We start from the raw sequence: 18,313 nt of genomic DNA, 5'->3' as shown, positions 1-18,313 counted from the left end.
CACCTAAAACCTGAGTAAAAAGATTCTAAAACAGAGCTAAAAACAGCTCCTAGTTGTCTCTTTCAAGCTAGCGGCAGCCTACGTGTTTGAGCTACTATGGCGGGTTCCTGGCGTGCATGCTCAACCTGCAGTATGGTGGGAATGAGGCCTCTGCAAGTGGCACATTAAGCTGTGTGGTGGATTTAGCCTTTGTAGTACAAAACAAAAAAAAAAAAGAGGTTTCTGGGCTACACGCTGCTTTGATAGAAGCATAGACCCATTATTTCTGAGAGTTGATGGCTCCCAGAGCTGGCGGAAAACGTACTACCACCATGTTGGGAAGCTGAAGTGGGCGGAGCCAGCAGCCATAGCGCCAGCGCCGTTTCAGGCTTAGAAGGCTGCAGTTTAAAGCAATAGGCTCAAACTAATATAAAAAAATAAGCCACATAAAGATGGCTACCACACAGAGAATCTGGATTATGTTCTCTTTGATATTCGTAACTGAAGAAAAACATTTGATTACAAAAGCTGTTGAGTTATGCCAAAATGTATATTTTAAAAGTACCTTGACTTCAAAATTTGGATGTAAAGATATGTTGCTTTGGAAAGGAGGCTCTGCTTTTGTTTCCACAGAAAGCCAGAGGCTATGGATTTGTTCCAGATTAAGATACATCAGGTTTGACCAGCCAAGACCACCTGAAAGGTCTCCGATGACACCATGGCCCAGATGATTCAACATCCAGAACTGTTTCAAGGCAACTGGCTCAGACAATACACCCTCATGGACTACTCCATAATCCTAAAATATTCTTTGTGTCCCCATAAGATACAGCGCCCCCCTCCAGCAGGAAGTAGTAAGAGAAGCTACACCCAAATTCCCAAATATACCAAGCTGACTTTGGAGATGTATAAAGGTTAAAACCTTCCTTTTTAAGAAAAGAAAAGGGGAAGTGCTGTGGGATGGTCTGTATGTCAAGTATGTTGCTGATTGGTCAGTAAATAAATCACTGATTGGCCATTGGCTAGGCAGGAAGTATAGGCGGGACAAGGAGAAGAATTCTGGGAAGTGGAAGGCTGAGTCAGAGAGACACTGCCAGCCGCCACCATGACAAGCCGCGTGGGAAGGTCCCGGTAAGCCACGAGCCATGTGGCAAGGTATAGATTAATGGAAATGGATTAATTTAAGATATAAGAACAGTTAGCAAGAAGCCTGCCACGGCCATACAGTTTGTAACTAATATAAGTCTCTGTGTTTACTTGATCGGGTCTGAGTGGCTGTGGGACTGGCGGGTGAGAGAGATTTGCCCTGACCGTGGGCCAGGCAGGAAAACTCTAGCTACAGGTAGGACTCATTACTTAGGGCATTGCCTTTCCCCCACTTAAACTCCCAATTTTCACTCCCAATAGGAGTCTTATATCACATTGTTGTGTCAGAGAAAAGACGGCCAGCATTTAAACAATTCTAAAATGTGTTTTGAGAGATTCCATAATACATACAACAATTAAAACTTCTACTCTCCACCTGTAATTGAAAGGAAAGAAAACACTTTGAGATTCATGTCATACAGAGTCTGTTTGCATAGCTCTTTGGTTCACCCTATGACACAGCATAGTGTAAAGCAGGATAGGAAAAAGACATTAAAAAAAAGACTGTATTCATACATTATGTGATGATGTCACAGAAAACCAGGGCTACGTACTTTGTGACAAAAACTAATACATCACACACTAATGCTGACTCAAAGTGAGAGCAGAGCACCTCTTCTGTTTGGCCTTCACTGAGGGCTCCCTAAGCTACATCCCAGCATGGCAGACCAACTTAACAACCTGCCCTGGGAGATTAATTCCTTCTATGAGGGGGCCTCCAATTATTTGCATGAATGCACATATTTTAAATGTATTATACCCTAAATATTCAATTATTGGATGCATGAAGCTTCCCACCACATAGATTTTTAGGGAACAATCCAAATTCTATCTAGATGACAGGCTGGGAGAGGTCCCTTAAGGAAAAACACACATCTTAATAGATGATATGCCTGTTAATTTCTGAGTCAATATTACACACATTTATCTAAAGAGGAGCCTTTTTTCTCCAGAAGAAAAGGCCCCCTCATACAGACTGTGACACTTGACACTGGAAGATTTGATTCAGTCTGGACCAAGATGGTACAATTCCACTTTGTCCTCTTCCTAAATTAACTCATGATGCCCTGCTCAGTTTCGTTGTTCAATGGGATATCCACTGAAACGTAAGATCACTAGAATAACCTTTCTATCTTAGAGAAAAGAAAGGTCCCCTTACCTTCTCCACCTTCACTTGTGTCTCTTCAGGTGACACTAAAGGGGACAGAAAGTGACTGTCAGCTCATGGTCCTGCTTACTACTTATGCAGCATTCTTGCTTGATGTGGCTAAAAGTGCATGGGCTTAGTAAATGTGACTAGACCTACTGAACAGGATGGTTGGGCAGCTGCTGAACTGTCTTCTCTTGAAGGAAATTAAAACAGAAAAAGGCCTGGAGAGATATGAGTAACAGAGTTGTTGTATTTCCAGACAGTGGGGGATCTAAAGCAACATAAAATAATCTATCCAATTGAAGATCAAGTACAAATCTTCACAAGTATTCTCTTTGGAGTGACCACTGGTGTGCTTCAGTTTGCATGTAGAGGTCAGAAGACAAATTGTGGGATCCCAAATTGTAGATGCATAAGATAACCCCTATACCTAAGGCTCAGGGAACATTTTGGTAGAGGACTGGAAAGACTATAAGAACCGGAGGGACAGGGACAGGACACATGCTGCTAGATAGTGTCTTCGAGACATGGCAGGGATGATATAGCCCATGAAATCTCAACAAAGTTCCCCAAATAGGACCTGCATCATGACAGCTCCTACTGATATGGCACCCTAGACCAGGAGCTACAGAGAGGTGGCAGAGAGATGAATTTTCTCCTGAGGTAAGCCTCCTCATAAGTTATCTAATCCTGAACTAACTGCACTAAACATACAAGAGCACACATAGGTATATATAAGAGCATCATTAAATGAACTCATCTGTTGATGTAAGTATAATAGTTATCAGAGAAGAACTCATATATTTGAAGGGGGGACTTGGGATGAGTTGAATTGAGGAGAAGGTGGGATAGAATGATGTAAACACAGTAGTCACATTAAATTCTCAAAGAATTAAAAATGTAAATTATAACAATCCTGGTCTTTCACTTTTGTCTTCCTTCCTTCAATCAAGGTTTTTCATTGAAGCTAAACCCAGACTAATAGTCAGCAAGACCCAGAATCCTCCTTCTCTGCCCATGAATACGCTGGGGTTAGGGGTGTGCATAGAATTGTCTGACCTTTTTTATATGTGCACTGGAGATTAAATCATCCTGAGTGAGGTAACCCAGACTCAGAAAGACAAACATGGTATGTACTCACTCATAGGAAGATACTAGATGTAAAACAAAGATGACTAGACTGCTGCTCACAACTCCAGGGAGGCTACCTAGAAAACAGGACCCCAAGAAAGACACAGGGATCGCCCAATGACAGAGAAATGGATGAGATCTACATGAACAACCTGGACGTGAGTGGGGGTAATGAAGGGCAAGGGTCGAGGGAAAGAGAGCTTAGGGGAGTGGGAGACCTCAGCTAGATCAAGAACAGAGAGGGAGAACAAGGAATAAGAGACCATGATAAATGAAGGCCACATGAGAATAGGAAGAAGCAAAGTGCTAGAGAGGCCCACAGAAATCCACAAAGATACCTCCACAATAGATTACTGGCAATGGTCGAGAGACAGCCCGAACTGACCTACTCTGGTGATCTGATGGCCAAACACCCTAATTGTCGTGCTAGAAACCTCATCCAATGACTGAGGGAAATGGATGCAGAGATCCACAGCCAGGCCCCAGGTGGAGCTCTAGGAGTCCAATTGGCGAGAAAGAGGAGGGTTTGTATGAGCGAGAATTGTTCAGACCAAGGTTGGAAAAAGCACAGGGACAAATAGCCAAATGAATGGAAACACAAGAACTATGAACCAATAGCTGAGGAGCCCCCAACTGGATCAGGCCCTCTGGATAAGTGAGACAGTTGATTAGCTTGATCTGTTTGGGAGGCATCCAGGCAGTGGGACCAGGACCTGTCCTCAGTGCATGAGCTGGCTGTCTGGAACCTGGGGCTTATGCAGGGACACTTAGCTCAGCCTGGGAGGAGATGGGAATGGAGCGGGGGCTGGAGGGAAGGCCGGGGGGGGGGGGGGGCTGGCGGGGGGAGGACAAGGGAATCCGTGGCTGATATGCAAAATTAAATTAAATCATAAAATAAGATTAAAAAAATTAAAAAACAGGGTACCGATGTGTGTGCACAGTCTAATCACCTTCTGAGCATCTGTACACCACGTATTTAACTTTAAACAACTATTTAAAAGTGAATGTTCATGTCCCATGACATTATCTCTCAAAGGTAAAAATGATGCAATCTTGGTAAGTATGAATAATGAGATAAATTGCAATAATTCATCATATGTGGTGCATATTTTATGGAAGAATAATGCACAATGGATAATCTACATGTGTTTATGAACATGGTTTTCTGGTCTTTATAATACTTCTGCTTTGTGAAATATATATATAAACATATATACATATATATCTGCAAGCCCTTTAAACTTACCAAAACTCCTAAATAATGATTAGAAGTTGTGCATTTTTGGCAAGGTGAAGACCAAAGACATGAGACTTCTCTTAGAGAAGGCACAAAGGCTAGGCATTCTCAGAGGTGATCCTTTCCATGCAAAATGAGGGCCTGTGAACACGAGGCTGCCACCAGTATATAGATGCAGGTAAATTCGAGCAGATATTCCACTAATTGGAGTCACAGCTTCAGGTGTTTGGTCCAAATGACCATCACATGTCAGTGACTTTACTGTTGTCACTCTTCCTAAGATTTCAGACAATGCTCTTCCGTGTGTGTGTGTGTGTGTGTGTGTGTGTGTGTGTGTGTGTATCCCTGGGTGTGTCTTGGTGTGTCTATGTGTGTGGTTTCACTTAGTTGGTTTTATTTTTGTTTTGTTGTTTTTTTTTTTTTTTTTGAGACAGGGTTTCTCTGTGTAGCTTTGCGCCTTTCCTGGAACACACTCTGTAGACCAGGCTGGCCTCAAACTCACAAGATCTGCCTGCCTCTGCCTCCTGAGCGCTGAGATTAAAGGCATGTACCACCACTGCCTGGCTCACGTAGTTGCATGGATCGCTTAGTTGGTTTTTTTGTTGTTGTTTTTTACTGTGTCTTGTGTCACTCGGCTTATGTGACTGCTCCAAGCTGACTCTGGTTAACTCCTCTGTCTTTACACGTTCAAGTGCCTCAGTTGCTCACCACCAGCCTTCCACCTATGCCCATCACGTAAAGGGATGAGCCAGATGACTTAGTAAGATTCAAATGTCCTTCTGCAAATGTAGTCCACTAGAAGTTTTGTGTTCCAGACTCTTCTCTTGTGACTGATAAGTTTAGAGAAGGAGGGAGAGGAAATTATGGAATATAAAAGACACGACACATAGAGACTCATTCTGGGGATTCTTCTGAGAAATGTTTTATAGTATGAAACATCACGAAAAAGATTCCTGGTATAAGGGAATTGTCACACATTGATGTATTACCAGGTACAGAGTACAGAGTCCACATGGCACTCCAGAAGCAGGAGAAAGTGGCTGGAGAAGACAGACATGGAAGATTATGGGGGTGGAAACTGGTCCTGGATCTCTGTGGGACAACCTGCTATTCCCAGAAGAAATCCACAAATACACAGAACACTAAGGACAATCACAGAATGTGGCAAGATGTGTGTCGTTTAGCACAAAATGGACTAGCAAGTTATTTTTAAGGATAAAATTTGGGAAAATGTAAAAAGGGAGAGGATCTATGAACAGTAAGAGTCATGAGGGATGAATAAGATGAAATACAGTGCATAAACATATCAAAATTAATAAAATTATATTAATAATTAAAAAAATAAAATTTAAATGTATTGCTGGAATAATGATGCAGCACAGATCATTAAACGAATGATGACTGGAAATCTTAGTGCATACTGTCCTTAAATTTTGTGACTCTTTGTGCCCATGCCAATGTTGTATAATCTGTTAATGCTTTTCTCCAGAACTTACAGGAATACGTCAGATCTAAGAGAAATCCATTTTGAACTATCCATCCCACTCTCCCATGTCCTTTATTTAATTTTGGGATTCTGTCATCTTAAATGAAGCACTGTGCTTCTCTACCTTTCAAAGCAGTGACTGTCTGCTGCATGCTGAATGACACTTCCTAGGACTTCTAACCACTACAGCAGTCATTGCAGTGTTTGGGATCCCTATCGATTTGCCTTACTGCAGGCAGATGTAAGAAGGCAGAGCTCTCCAAGGGGATTATTGTGCCCTTGATGAGGTAGGAAGTGGCTCTTAAGATGCACAGCTAAGGACCCTCATCACTACCTCTTGAGTTCTGATTTGTTACTTGGGATGTCATTTCCTTAAAAAAAAATAAAAACATATAATTTTCATTATCAGTTAGCAGCTTATATCACAGTGGTGTATCATATAAAAGACAACTAGTATTTACACAATTCTCATCTAAATTGTGTCTTAGAGAGTGTTCTATAGTACATACCATGTCTGCATTTATTAAATAGTACCTGTAATTGAAAGGAAAGAAAATATTTAACATTTAGATCATGTTGAATAATATTTGTAAAGATCTTTGATCCTTCCGTAGTTGACATAATGAGGATATAAAAGTGTAGTCAAGTGGAGACTATATTAATTGACTCCTTATTTGATGATGTAACAGAAGATCTGGGACTCTATACTTTGTGCTAAAGACTAGTACCTTTTACAATTTTTTCTGATTCAAGGGCTGATCAGGATAACCTGTCTGGCCTCTACTGAATGTTCCCTAATCTACATCACATAACATCTATGAAAACTTGTGTTTTCATTTATTTTTTTCATCTTTCAATGTTGTTGGGTTTTTTTGTTCACAGTTTTTTTCAGTTTACATACCAACCACAGTTCCCCCTCCCATCCCTCCTTCCACTCCCCTTTTCCTTTCTTTCCCCGACTCCCTCCACCCCCACCCTACCTCTCATCCACTCCTCCAAAAGGGTAAGGCCTTCCATGGGGAGTCAACAAAGCCTGGTACATTCAGTTGAGGCAGGACCAACACCCCCACACACACCCTGCATCAAGGCTGAGCAAGGCATCCCACCATACAGACTGGGCTCCAAAAAGCCAACTCATGAAAACTTATATTTTTCACTAAGATATTTTTTGTTTCTAGGGACTATGGTAGAAATAATTTGAGCATATGACCCAAAGTTTGATGTGTCTGGAGCTTAGTGTGCCCAACAACATGAGGATCTTTAAAAACATGATGTACTGGGCTGGAAAGATGACTCAGATGTTAAGAGCACTGGCTGCTCTTCCAGAGGACCTGGGTTCAATTCCCAGTACCCACGTGGCAGCTCACACCTGTCTGCAACTCCAGTTCCAGGGCTTGTGATACCCTCACACAGACATACATGCTCATATTGGGATTTGATTTCCAGCACCTACATGGTGCTTCTGCCCTTCTTGGCACCAAGTACGCACGTGATACAAATATACACATGCAGGCAAAATACACTTTAAAAAGAAACAACAACACATGATGTACCTGATCAATTTCTTAATTCAAATGTGATACCCATTGAAACATAAGGGGACCACCGAGGTAACCTTTCTACCTCAGAGAAAGAAAAGGCCCTTTTACCTCGACCATGCTCACTGTAGACTTTCGCTGGTTAACTGGTGAAACTGTATTATCAGGAGGTTCATGGGACACTAGGGGGACAGAAAGTGACTGTCAGTTCACGGGACTGCTTACTATTTACACTGGACTTTACTTGATATGGGTGAAAGTGCACGGACTTAGCACATGTGACTAAACCTACTGAACAAGATGGTTCTGCTGCTGCTAGACTATCTTCCCATAAAGCAAACTAAGGCAGAGGGAAGACTTGGAGAAAAACGAAGATGTATTTTTATGTTGTATAATATTTTGTTTATTAGGCACTGAGATCCTATCTCCACCCACCTTATATTCCTGTCTCCACCTCCCTAGTGCTGGGATTAAAGGCATGTACCACCACCACCTGGCTCTGTTTCTCTTTTAGACTGGTAAATCTCCTGTAGCCCAGGGTGGCCTTGAACTCCTGATTTTCCTGCTTCCTCCTCCCAAGTGCTAGGATTAAAGGTGTGAACTATTACTGCCTGGCCTCTATGGTTAACTCATGGCTAGCTCCACCCTCTGATCTCCAGGCAAGCTTTATTTGTCAGAACACAAACAAAATATCATACAACACCTTTGTACATGTAGTGAAGATCTGAGCCCGATGACCTACTGACATTCAACTGCCTTTCTAGGCATATTGTCCCCAAGAAGGGTTCTGTTCAGTTCTCTCCCAGTGACTTTGTTAGTCTCATGAGTTTTGTGAGGGAGGGACATATAATGAATACAAAAAGGCCCAGGACACCAAAAGCTGAGGCTGGGGACATGCTTGGGGGTTAGGCCACATTGCATGGGCAATGTGTTCTGGTATGTAGCATCAATAATAAAGTAACAGGTAGAAGGGATCACATAGGCCTCCATGGCTTGCCAGACCTATAGTCCTGAGTCAACATGACAATTATGAAAGAGGAGAAGTGGTTGGAGAAGGATAGGGGCAAGAGGAATAAGGGAGATTGAAAGGTGGGGACTAGAAGTGGAATCCCATGTCTCTGGCACACATGGCTCAGAAGCAGGAGTCTGAATTTACAATCAATAAACATGGTGCATTAACCCTACAGGGCTAGCCTATGATTGATACCAGACCACTTGTACAGTGAGAAAATCCAGGAGAAGCAGACATGTTTCTGATGAGCCTTGACTGTGAACCTACTCAAGTAGCTAAAATAAAGGCACTTTGAGGAAAATGATTCCTTAGATTATAAGTTCATGTTGCAGAAAAGATGTGACAGGCCAGATCATGCAAAGAGTGAGAGACTCAAGTACTGAAAACACAGAGAACAGACATAGCCTATGGCCAGATGGGTACCAAGAGATAGCCAATCTCCATGAATCCATTCTATTACCCTGAGGAACACGGGCAGTCTTTTAGGAGAACTCTCAAACCCAGCCTCTGCCTTGGAGGATGAATCAAGAATGCTTTGGCACTAAGGACAAACCAGAGTGCAGACACTTTCTCATCCATTAAGTCAAAGGATCCAAAATAAACATCAGGCTTTAACCTTCCTTGACTCAAACATCTAACATGCATGCCAATATGAGGAACACAGATTAAAAAAATATAAAGCCATACATTATATCCTTAATTGTCAGGACATTGCTAGTGCTGCAAGGAAGCCAGACTAGAGAACCCTACCAGCTATCTAGAAGTTTGCCCTGCGGATGTCCTTTAAAGAGAGACAAAATGGTCAAGAAATGAACAAAGAGGTACTACTACAAATGTCCCAAGGAAACCAGGGACAGGAACTGCATCACCAGAACCACTTTGTAGGCCCTTTATTTATATGTACATTTGAATGCAAAGGAGAAGGTTGTCCACACCAGAGAGATTGGCTTTACCATAGGTTAAAACCCTAAAATGAATGTACCACTCATTTTAACATCAGTAGTCAACTTCATAGAGTCCAGATCCCAGGGGATGCCTGTATGGCATTATCTTGACAAGATTAACTGAGGTAGCAAATGGTTCAGCTGTTAGTGCATTATTCCTGGGACTGAGATCCATGACTATAGAAGGAGAAGGTGAGCTGAGCATAAAGAAACACTCCTTTTCTCTATTTCTGTTGCCCTCAGGCTCCTGTATCTATGGTTGCTCAGCAAATATGCACACCATACTCATGGTATCATGGGAAGACAAGCACTCCTCCTTTGGCATGTTTGGGTCATAGTATTTCATCACACAAACAGGGAAAGTACCTTATGCACAAATTCCATGGAGAGCTACTAAGCACAGTGACAGGCTTGGACACTTGGTAGTGATAAATGCTGATGAGCACTAAGTGTTGAAAGATTGCCTTCAAATGACAGAGATGAACGCAAGAATATTATACTGACAAGACTACCATGATGCCTTTGAAAAGGAAGAACACAGAAACCTCCTTCCATGACCTTGTCTCTGTTCTTTCCCATAAGCACAGGGTGTGACACACTACTCCAGGGACCGAATCCCCTTTGGTCACACCAGAAATGCTGTTAACTGTATGAAATTTTGTGCTAACTCTTGACAGTTTTGACAATAACCATGTCAATCTTGAGCTTGTTTACATTCAGTTCATCACACTGCAGGTGTTTGGGAGAAAGTAACAGAGACGTTGCCTCACCTATTCCTGCCTACACCAGGTGAAGGGACAGTGACAGAGACAAGATTGAGCTCACCTTTCCTCTGTTACTTGTTACTCAATGTTTGCAAAAGGTGAATTTACATTTCACTCTTAAATCGTGTGGTTGAATTTCAACTGAGGAACTATACAAGTCAACATTATATACATAGGAAAGTAATGCTAAGGTCATCATCTTTCCCTCCTATCATACAATAATGATTTACAACTACCATATGTCACCCAATGAGATTAATGCATTTCAACAGTACCTTCTACTTCAGTTGGTGGTAAAGTGCCACGCTGGACTTGAGGCACTTCAACATCCTTTGGAAAAGCATTGCCTCTCCTAAAGAGTTTCCTTTTAAATTTGGAAACTAGAATGCATTAACAGCAGAGACAGTTATGTCAGTTTCATGGCAGAATATAGAGGAAACCAGTCTGTTTTAGTACACTCCATGTCATGCCCTTTCTCCAGGCACCGTCATCAGAGTCACGGTGGTGTTTCAGGAGGATCACTGAGTGCACTGCACACTCCTGCATGCACTGCATTGGTGGTGTAGGCAAGTCCTAAGTTCATGGCAGTGTGACAGTGTTGTGTTTCCCTGCTGAATACATGTACCTAATGAGTGCTCACCTTCAAATAATGGGGACTGACCAACCCTGAGAGGAAAAACACATGGAGCAGAGTGTACCCAACCAATACATTTAAAGATGTATTCCCACTGGATATGGAGTGCACTACTTTCATAACAGTTCTCTGTAGGCAGAGAAGGTGAAGCTCTGTAGTTCTAGGCCAGTATGGTACATAAGTAGGTAGTTCCAGTATAGATAAGGACAAACTGTGAGTCCCTGCACTCCGCCCCCAAAAGCAATGTATTCTCAGAGAATGAGGTAGTACACATCAACCTCCAGTTGGTGATTGCAGTTCTCAGTGCACATTGTCCTTAAATTGTGTTCCTCTTTGGGCCCATGCTTCTATTGTCTAATTTGTTCATGCATCTCTCCAGATCCAAAACCCATTTTAGAAATATTCATCCCACTGTCCCATGTCCTTTATTTAATTTTGGGACTCTGTCATCTTAAATGAAGCACTGTGCTTCTCTACCTTTCAAAGCAGTGACTGTCTGCTGCATGCTGAATGACACTTCCTAGGACTTCTAACCACTACAGCAGTCATTGCAGTGTTTGGGATCCCTATTTATTTGCCTTACTGCAGGCAGATGTAAGAAGGCAGACCTCTCCAAGGGGATTATTGTGTCCTTGATGAGGTAGGAAGTGGCTCTTAAGATGCACAGCTAAGGAGCCTCATCACTACCTCTTGAGTTCTGCTTAACTCATTTATGAAGGAACACAAGCATGTAACTGACCCTGCATATCTGAGATGAGGTTTGAACACATTTTTGTAGTTTACCTGTATTCTGATTTTCAATTTACATATCTGTAACTGGAAATTGGGTTGTGAAAAAGCCATCCTACTTTTGGGGGAAAAACAGATTTAAACAAGAATTGAAGTACAATACCCTCAAATAACAAAGGATTACTGTTGAACACAAGGACCATAGATATATCCATGATTACTTACTTGGTGTGGCCCTTGCCTTTAAAAGAAACTAAGAAAAAAATCTAACACAGCAATTCTCATATCGTTCGGTATCTCACATCACAGTGGTGTATCACACAAAATACAACCAATGTTTTCACAATTCCCACCTAAGGTGTGTCTTAGGAAAGTGATCCCATAATACATACCACGTCTGTTTTTCTTAGTCATCATCTGCAATCAATAGGAAAGAAAATATTTAATGCCATGATCATGCTGAGTAATGTCTACAAAGCCTTTTTCACCTTAACATCGAGTGATTGAAATCAGGACAGAGAAGAGCAGTAACAAAGAGACTATATTAATGGGTACATTATTCGATGATGTCACAGAGATCTGGGACTCTGTCCTTTGTGATACAAACTAGTAGTGGGCATACTTTTTCTTATTCAATGGCAGATCAGGTAAACCTATCTGGCCTATAGAGGGTTGCAAAACCTATATCACATACCATCTATAAAAACTTTTATGTTTCACTAAGGTATTTTCTGTTTCTAGACTATGGTTTACAAAGAACTTGAGTATATGGTTGGAAGCTTAGTGTGTCCAGCTTGAGGATGTTCAGAGGATCTTTCAACCATGAGGACTGGTGTAAACTAGAGGCACCCACCTTAATGGGATCACTCATAAAGCAGGACACAAAGTTGTGCCACATTGTGATGTGTGCTGTCTTGATCAAGACCAAGTTGGTACAGTTCCATTCCCTCCTCTTCCTAAATAAACTCTCTAATGTCCGTGAGGACTCAGATCAGTTTAATGAATGAAATGTGATACCCACTGAAACACAAGGGGACCACTGAGGTAACATTTCTACCCCAGGCAAGGGAAGACCTCTTACCTTCATCAGCCGCCGTGGTAGTTTTTGTTTCATGCGTGGTGATTTGGCACTGGTAGAAGTTTCAGGGTATACTAGGGGAAAGAAAGCGACTCTCAGCTCACAGGTCTTAGTATTATTTACAGGGGATCTTTGCTTGATGTGAGTAAAAGCAAATGGACTTGGTACATCTTACTAAAACTAATGAACAATATGGTTGGGTTGTTGCAGGACTGTCTTCCAGGAAGACAAATAAAGACAGAGAGTAGCTCTGGAGAGAAATGAGGAGCAGATTTTTTTTTTGTTTGCAGGGAATGGTAATCTAAAGCAGTGTAAAAGAATCTATTATATGGTGTAAAGATGAAATGAATCATTCAAAATTTTCTTTTTATACTTATTCTGTTTGGGAGGCTCAACAGCTGGCAGTGCTCTAGCAGATGTGAACCTCTGTACCTAGTTCTCTCAGTCAACCATGTAGGTTCCAGGCTCAAAGTATTGATCTCAGTCTTTACAGCAAGTGCCTTTACTGCTAAGTTCTCACTGGCCCCCTAAAACAAATCTTACGATAAAAACCACAGAGTACAATCAGCCCCGAGATGATTTTCAGTGTAGGGCAATGGCTACTCTCTTCAGCTTCAGGTGGCCACCTGCAGACTTTTACCTATGTACATGTAGTACAGATCTGATCCACACCTTTACTAGAGACTCAACTGCCTTTCCAGGCATTTTTTTCTTAAAAGGGTTCTTTTCTAATCTCTGCCAAGGAACTTTTCAGTCTCATGAGCTTTGTGAGAAACTGACATTTAGTGATTACAGAAAGACCTAGAACACCCGGGACTGAGAACAAGGACATGTCTGGGACTTAGGACCCATTGCATGGACGATGTGTTGCCGTACAGAGAACCCACAATAAGGTAACACAAAGAAGGAACCACGTAAGCTTCTGTGGCAATTATGAAAGAGAAGTGGCTGGGGAAGGATAGGGGAAGGAGATCATAAGAAGAGAGACAGAAAGGTAGGGACTAGAAGAGGAATCCTGTTTCTCTGTCACACACAGCTCAGAAGCAGGCACTATACACTGAATCTACAGTTATAGTCTATGAGAGAGAGCAAAAATAATCTGCAGAATGAGAGAATCCTAGAGGAGCAGACATAGTTCTGATAAGCCTGGGCGGTGAGCCTACTGAAGAAGTGACAGGGAAGCCACTTAGAGAAGAGAGACTCCTTAGAGCATAAGCTCATGTCTGCAGGAAAGAAGAGACAAGTCAGCCCATGCCAAAGTGAGAGACTTGAGTACTGACAGCGTAAGGAACAGACACACATTATGGTGCATAGAGAGCTGATCCTCTCCTCTCCATACACTTTATTCTGAGGAACATGGGCAGTATTTTAGGGAAACTCACAAACTCAGTCTCTGCATATTGGAGGCTGAGGCAAGGGTGCCTCTAAAAGCATCAAAGATCACCCAGAGGGCAGATCCTTTCTCCCTATGTCATCCATTAATTTAAAGGATCAGAGAAGGACATCACCCTATAACCCTCCTTGACTCAAATTACACAGAATGCCAGATAAGTTAAGGAGCACAGACTGCTTAGAGCTAACGGCACACATGAGGCTTCTACTTTCAGGACATTGCTAAGGTAAGAAGGAGGCTAGTGTTGCTAGAGAAACCTGCTAACTCCTTAGCAGTCTGCGATGTCCTACACGGAGTGACTAAATAGTCCACAGAGGACCTAGCAGGCACTACTACCAATGTCCCAAGGGAGCCGGGAACAGGGTCTGCTCATTCTTTATCACCAGGACCATTTTGTAAGTGCTTCAAATGTATATTTGAATGCCCAGGCGCAGGTTGTCCCTCACCAGAGACTGCCTTTATCATAGATTGAAACCCCAAACTGATCACCACTGTTTGTGGGCATTGTGATGGCAAATATCAGTAGTCAACTGATAAGGTCAGGGCTCTGGTGGTGCCTGCATGGCATTATCTTGACAAGGTTAACTGAGGCAGCAAATGGTTCAGCTGTTAGTGCATTATTCCTGGGACTGAGATCCATGACTATAGAAGGAGAAGGTGAGCTGAACATAAAGAAACACTCCTTTTCTCTATTTCTGTTGCCCTCAGGCTCCTGTATCTATGGTTGCTCAGCAAATATGCACACCATACTCATGGTATCATGGGAAGACAAGCACTCCTCCTTTGGCATGTTTGGGTCATAGTATTTCATCACACAAACAGGGAAAGTACCTTATGCACAAATTCCATGGAGAGCTACTAAGCACAGTGACAGGCTTGGACACTTGGTAGTGATAAATGCTGATGAGCACTAAGTGTTGAAAGATTGCCTTCAAATGACAGAGATGAACGCAAGAATATTATACTGACAAGACTACCATGATGCCTTTGAAAAGGAAGAACACAGAAACCTCCTTCCATGACCTTGTCTCTGTTCTTTCCCATAAGCACAGGGTGTGACACACTACTCCAGGGACCGAATCCCCTTTGGTCACACCAGAAATGCTGTTAACTGTATGAAATTTTGTGCTAACTCTTGACAGTTTTGACAATAACCATGTCAATCTTGAGCTTGTTTACATTCAGTTCATCACACTGCAGGTGTCTGGGAGAAAGTAACAGAGACGTTGCCTCACCTATTCCTGCCTACACCAGGTGAAGGGACAGTGACAGAGACAAGATTGAGCTCACCTTTCCTCTGTTTCTTGTTACTCAATGTTTGCAAAAGGTGAATTTACATTTCACTCTTAAAACATGTGGTTGAATTTCAACTGAGGAACTATGCAAGTCAACATTATCTACATAGGAAAGTAATGTTAAGATCATCATCTTTCCCTCCTATCATACAATAATGATTTACAATTACCGTATGTCACCCAATGAGATTAATGCATTTCAACAGTACCTTCTGTTTCACTCAGTGATACAGCTACAGCTGTGCCACGCTGTACTTGAGGTGCTTCAACATCCATTGGAGAAATAGTGCTTCTCCTAAATAATCTCCTTTGAATTTTGGAAACTAGAATGCATTAACAGCAGAGACAGTTATGTCAGTTTCATGGCAGAATATAGAGGAAACCAGTCTGTTTTAGTACACTCCATGTCATGCCCTTTCTCCAGGCACCATCATCAGAGTCACCGTGATGTTTTAGGAGGATCATTGAGTGCACTGCACACTCCTGCATGCACTGCATTGGTGGTGTAGGCAAGTCCTAAGTTCATGGCAGTATGACAGTGTTGTGTTTCCCTGCTGAATACATGTACCTAATGAGTGCTCACCTTCAAATCATGGGGACTGACTAACCCTGAGAGGAAAAACACATGGAGCAGAGTGTACCCAACCAATACATTTAAAGATATATTCCCACTGGATATGGAGTGCACTACTTTCATAACAGTTCTCTGTAGGCAGAGAAGGTGAAGCTCTGTGAGTTCTAGGTCAGTATGGTAGATAAGTAGGTAGTTCCAGTGTAGATAAGGACAAACTGTGAATCCCTGCACTCCGCCCCCAAAAGCAATGTATTCTCAGAGAATGAGGTAGTACACATCAACCTCCAGTTGGTGATTGCAGTTCTCAGTGCACATTGTCCTTAAATTGTGTTCCTCTTTGGGCCCATGCTTCTATTGTCTAATTTGTTCATGCATCTCTCCAGATCCAAAACTCATTTTAGAAATATCCATCCCACTGTCCCATGTCCTTTATTTAATTTTGGGACTCTGTCATCTTAAATGAAGCACTGTGCTTCTCTACCTTTCAAAGCAGTGACTGTCTGCTGCATGCTGAATGACACTTCCTAGGACTTCTAACCACTACAGCAGTCATTGCAGTGTTTGGGATCCCTATTTATTTGCCTTACTGCAGGCAGATGTAAGAAGGCAGACCTCTCCAACGGGATTATTGTGCCCTTGATGAGGTAGGAAGTGGCTCTTAAGATGCACAGCTAAGGAGCCTCATCACTACCTCTTGAGTTCTGCTTAACTCATTTATGAAGGAACACAAGCATGTAACTGACCCTGCATATCTGAGATGAGGTTTGAACACATTTTTGTAGTTTACCTGTATTCTGATTTTCAATTTACATATCTGTAACTGGAAATTGGGTTGTGAAAAAGCCATCCTACTTTTGGGGGAAAAACAGATTTAAACAAGAATTGAAGTACAATACCCTCAAATAACAAAGGATTACTGTTGAACACAAGGACCATAGATATATCCATGATTACTTACTTGGTGTGGCCCTTGCCTTTAAAAGAAACTAAGAAAAAATCTAACACAGCAATTCTCATATCGTTCGGTATCTCACATCACAGTGGTGTATCACACAAAATACAACCAATGTTTTCACAATTCCCACCTAAGGTGTGTCTTAGGAAAGTGATCCCATAATACATACCACATTTGGGTTTCTTAGACGTCGCCTGCAATCAATAGGAAAGAAAATATTTAATGCCATGATCATGCTGAGTAATGTCTACAAAGCCTTTTTCACCTTAACATCGAGTGATTGAAATCAGGACAGAGAAGAGCAGTAACAAAGAGACTATATTAATGGGTACATTATTCGATGATGACACAGAGATCTGGGACTCTGTCCTTTGTGATACAAACTAGTAGTGGGCATACTTTTTCTTATTCAATGGCAGATCAGGTAAACCTATCTGGCCTATAGAGGGTTGCAAAACCTGTATCACATACCATCTATAAAACTTTTATGTTTCACTAAGGTATTTTCTGTTTCTAGACTATGGTTTACAAAGAACTTGAGTATATGGTTGGAAGCTTAGTGTGTCCAGCTTGAGGATGTTCAGAGGATCTTTCAACCATGAGGACTGGTGTAAACTAGAGGCACCCACCTTGATGGGATCACTCAAAAAGCAGGACACAATGTTGTGCCACATTGTGATGTGTGCTGTCTTGATCAAGACCAAGTTGGTACAGTTCCATTCCCTCCTCTTCCTAAATAAACTCTCTAATGTCCGTGAGGACTCAGATCAGTTTAATGAATGAAATGTGATACCCACTGAAACACAAGGGGACCACTGAGGTAACCTTTCTACCTCAGGCAAGGGAAGACCTCTTACCTTCACCGTCCTCGTTGGTAGGTTTTGATTGCTGTGTGGTGAATTGGCACTGGTAGAAGTTTCAGGGTATACTAGGGGAAAGAAAGTGACTCTCAGCTCACAGGACTTAGTATTATTTACAGGGGATCTTTGCTTGATGTGAGTAAAAGCAAATGGACTTGGTACATCTTACTAAAACTAATGAACAATATGGTTGGGTTGTTGCAGGACTGTCTTCCAGGAAGACAAATAAAGGCAGAGAGTAGCTCTGGAGAGAAATGAGGAGCAGATTTTTTTTTGTTTGCAGGGAATGGTAATCTAAAGCAGTGTAAAAGAATCTATTATATGGTGTAAAGATGAAATGAATCATTCAAAATTTTCTTTTTATACTTATTCTGTTTGGGAGGCTCAACAGCTGGCAGTGCTCTAGCA

The sequence above is a fragment of the Peromyscus eremicus genome, unplaced genomic scaffold (assembly GCF_949786415.1).
Source record: "Peromyscus eremicus unplaced genomic scaffold, PerEre_H2_v1 PerEre#2#unplaced_537, whole genome shotgun sequence".
NCBI classification, from domain to species: Eukaryota; Metazoa; Chordata; class Mammalia; order Rodentia; family Cricetidae; genus Peromyscus; species Peromyscus eremicus.
Note: the sequence above shows the minus strand (reverse complement) of the source record.